General features: G+C 37.7%; 1 protein-coding gene across 1 annotated transcript in view; it reads right to left on the bottom strand.

Moving 5' to 3' along the window:
• Positions 1–4,404, bottom strand: part of LOC107703859 (nuclear pore complex protein Nup160-like) — a 68,421-nt gene that overhangs the window by 2,170 nt on the left and 61,847 nt on the right. The gene's annotated exons all lie outside the window — the stretch shown is intronic.

Here is a 4,404-nt window from a genome sequence, read left to right as displayed (position 1 = left end):
CACCGGGACAAGACCACAGGAACCAGTTGAGTCCTCTGCACAATGTGACTTTGCTGCAGCCTGGAATTGAACTGAATTGCTGGTTTCATCTGGTCAGAGGAGAACTGGCCCCCCGACTGAGCCTGGTTTATCCCAAGGTTTTTTCTCCATTCTGTCACCGATGGAGTTTTGGTTCCTTGCCGCTGTCGCCTATGGCTTGCTTAGTTGGGGAAACTAAATTTCCAGCGATATCGTCGACTTGATTGCACAGATACTATTTAAACTGAACTGAGCTGGATGATGACATCACTGAATTCAATGATGAACTGCCTTTAACTGAAAATTGAGTGTTTACTATTGTCATTTTGCATTATTGACACTATTTTCCTAATTAATGCTGTAGAGTTGCTTTGACACAATCTGTATTGTTAAAAGTGCTATATAGATAAAGGTGACTTTACTAAATTTAATATGAATCCTTAAAGCTACAAAAGTTATTGATTTCCTCTTTTTTCTTTTGTTCTTTGATTACCGGACATCACAGCAGCTGGCTTATTAGGTTATTTGGCTGCTATTACTTTAAGATCTGCCGCTGCTGAATGTGACGCGGATCTGACACGCATGCTCGTAGTTTCATTCGGGCTTTAATATGAAATTATACAGGCTACAGCACGCGCCGTCGTATTTGTGCATGTAATTGAGAAGCACGGCCTATGAGCAATGATCCCTCAAATTTTTTTTCTTGCGGAGCAAAACTTTTCTCTATTGGGCGGACATTTCGGCTACCACAGCAAAAACATTTATACCAGACCTGTACAGCGCACACTAGGGCTGGGCAAAAAATCGAAAAGCTTGTCAGTGAACTACGGCTCTATGTAATAAATGCCGCTCCATCTGAAAGCACGTGCTGAAGATTTACTACTAATCTCCAGAAGCAGCTTTACTGACAAGATGCGCATGAAAATCGCATTCGATTTTTTGCACAGCCCTAGCACACACAAAAAAAGAGCGTAACTTTTAACTTTAATGTGCTATTTATATTTGATTTGACCCTTGATGTTACTAAATGATTCTAGGTTACCAAAGAGAAAACATTGACAGTGCTGTTAACAAGAAATTCCATTAAAAATCATAAAAAAAAAAACTCAAGCAGAACAGTTCAGTTCTTTATTATAATATAATATATGAAAAAAAAATGAAGCAGATATAGCTCATGAATTCCCTTTTTGAGGTCATTTATTTATTGGGTTTATAATATAATATATATAAAAACAAACTGGCATTTAAACTGACAGAATAGAATAGAATAGAACAGAGTAGGAAATGAACTGAAGCATTTAAACTGAGATCTGTAAGCTAAATATTTTCAAAAACGTTAAAGTGAATTCTTATATCTAAACATCCCTATGTAGAGTTCGCAAACTACTACACCTGTGTATAACTGTAAACGTCTCTGAGTTTTGTTACCATTCTGTGCCCATCATCCGCTATTTCCAGCACTTAATTAGGCCACTCTTCTTTAATCATGATGATGTTTTATTTCACATGTCGTGTTGAGATATTTCATCCACAACCATTAAAGCATTCGATTTCTTAAACGACTTGGCGCACATCATTCTCTTTCTATGACACCTGTAAACCTGTAAACTACATTCACCGGTTCTAACTATAGCGACACCAACTCTATAGCGGTTTGCCCAAACATCGCAATTATTTCGCATTTACTAGAATTCAATCAAAATGCTTTCCCAACTCGTTTTTGAGTGTGCACAGCGTATTGTTTCTTCTGCGCGGTTGCGATGCAAGAAGCGTGCAGCTTGGAGGGAACATTGCCTACGAGCACAGTATAATGGCTGACAGGAGAGAAAAATTACTGACATATGGCCTGACACCATCTCAACTGATTGTTCTACTGAAGCTCCTCATCACCTGTACCGTTTCCGCGTTCGCTTGACTCGCACCCGGCGCTGAGGCGAAGTGGAGGTCTGAAAAGTCTCCTGTTTGATGTGGTCGTAAAGACGTTCTGCGTCTAAATAAACGCAATTCTTGTCAAAGAAAAAATGAGACAGAAGCAGCAGTTGTGAGTGGGGTGGCCAATCCTAGCTCCGCCCCGGCGTTAAATATTTTTAACAACGTTAAACTCGAAAAATTAATTGCCTGCTAATTTTGACAGCACTATTAAAAATACAAGTAAGAATTCAAGACACGGCTAAACAATAAGAATGGCCTACAGACAGCCATATTTGATGATGATGTATCGCTTTTATGACTTGCAAACTTAAACTGAAAGTTGTTGTGAATTTGCAGGATTTAAATGTGTCATAAAGGTAAGGTTATATAACTGGCTATAAATTTTGTCAGAACTGTAAGAATGACTTGTGAAAAGTGCATTATGAAATCAATAAGTAGAATTCAAGCACTTTTAAGCAGTGGCAGCTGGGGGAAGCTAATAATGATCAATTTACAGAATAATCAATGTTAAATTTAGTCACTTTTAGAAACCACCTCGTAGCGGTGGCAATTTAATTCCACTGGAATATAACAAGAGTATAGTGCATATTATATTATTAAAGAAAATTAAAAAAGGAAACGCAAATTTACGCTCTGCCATTCTGGATTGCAGAAGAACAGGATGCAGGAGAAGCAAGTTTAACAATCCTTTCAAGAATAAAGATTTAAAAAATTAAACCGTGACATAATTTGCATGTTCACATTATCAGAGGTCAGCAGCAGAGACTTTGGTCATACTTTATTTTAAGATCCAATTCTCGCCATTAACAAACCACTAACTTTAGCCTCAAACGCCTAATTTGCTGCTTATTAATAATTAGTAAGATAGTTGTTAAGTTTAGGTATTGGGTAGGATTATGGATGTAGAATATGGACAGAATATGTGCTTTATAAGTACTAATAAACAGCCAATACGTTAATAATAGGCATGCTAATAAGCAACTAGTTAATAGTCAGAATTGGTCCCTATTCTAAAGTCACAGAGGCCTTTATAAATTGAGATTAAACCCATAAAAGCATGTTTCAACAACGGAAATAATAATAAATACCTGTAAGGCTCATGTATGAGAGAGTGGGGTGCTCTGATTGATCGGCTACCGATCACCATCGGCCGATAATCACACTGGGATGATTGATCGGCGGTCTCTAAAAGGCCGATCTAAAAAATAACGATCTCAAGCTGATGACGCTGCCGTGAGAGGTTTGGCGTAAGTTTGCAAGGTTTTTGAAATTAGATGTTTATTAGACATTCAAAGATTTGTTTAAATGATATAAATGCGTATTTGCTGAATGCTGACGGCAAACAAGAAAGTATTATAATGTTTGCCTTTCTATTACTAATAATATAAAAGCAATCGTTATAAGACTTTTTGTATACATTTTAATTCCTTTGTTTAAACGTTCTATCTGATTATTAGACAGACTTCTATCCGTATTTAGACAGAACTGTTAGCGACAACAGCGAATCAGAGGGAGAATGTGAGCACCGTGTGCTCAGGCGCTGCCGTTCTCAGCGCCGTCAAAATAAAAGTCAGGCGTGCCGTCAAAATAAAAGTCCTGCCTCGAACGCATCGGCCAAACAGAAAATCTTATCGGCTGATGCCGATATTTAAAAAATGGCAAATATATATGGCGATATATCGGTCAACCACTAATTTTTTCTGCGCTCGTTAACGGATTAATAAAGCGTGCACACTGCACACGGTTGCGGTCCGGCAGTGTGTTCAGGAGCGGTGTGTCTGCAGCAGTGCAGAGATCGTATCCACACCGAGTCTATTGCTGCGCTGCAAGCTCTGAATTAAAGTAAGAGTGCATTGTTTGCAGTAAATATATACATGGATTGACACAAAAATGTAGTAATTACACCATAAATGCATATTATTAAAGTCTACTGTGTTTCACAGTCAACACATAGGCTATGGCTTTTTGGCTAGGTTTAAAGGAAAAGAGCACTTTTAGATAAACAAGGCAATAATTTTAAAGTTCTTAATTAAAGTTCTTTATGAACCACAGGACTGCTTGTAATAAAGATTTAAATGCAAAAGAAAAGGCAGTAGAGCTGACTATTTCTGACAATGGTAAGTTTGTGATAATGAAAGAAAAGTAGTTTAAATATTTTGCCAATTGCTTGAGCAACTTAAAGGGGTCATATGATGCGATTTCAATTTTCCTTTCTCTTTGGAGTGTTACAAGCTCTTGGTGCATAAAGAAGATCTGTAAAGTTGCAAAGACTAAAGTCTCAAATCCAAAGAGATATTCTTTATAAAAGTTAAGAGTCAGCCACACCTACCTAAAACGGCTCGTTCTAACACGCCCCCACATACCTACGTCGCTCTGTGAGAAGATTTGCATAACGCCGCCCAAATGTTCACACAAAGAAAGAAGGCGTAACTTTTATTCTCACTGTAGTATTGT

The sequence above is a fragment of the Sinocyclocheilus anshuiensis genome, unplaced genomic scaffold (assembly GCF_001515605.1).
Source record: "Sinocyclocheilus anshuiensis isolate Anshui unplaced genomic scaffold, SAMN03320099.WGS_v1.1 scaffold2327, whole genome shotgun sequence".
Taxonomy (NCBI): domain Eukaryota; kingdom Metazoa; phylum Chordata; class Actinopteri; order Cypriniformes; family Cyprinidae; genus Sinocyclocheilus; species Sinocyclocheilus anshuiensis.
Note: the sequence above shows the minus strand (reverse complement) of the source record. Positions and strands in the feature narration are given on the sequence as shown.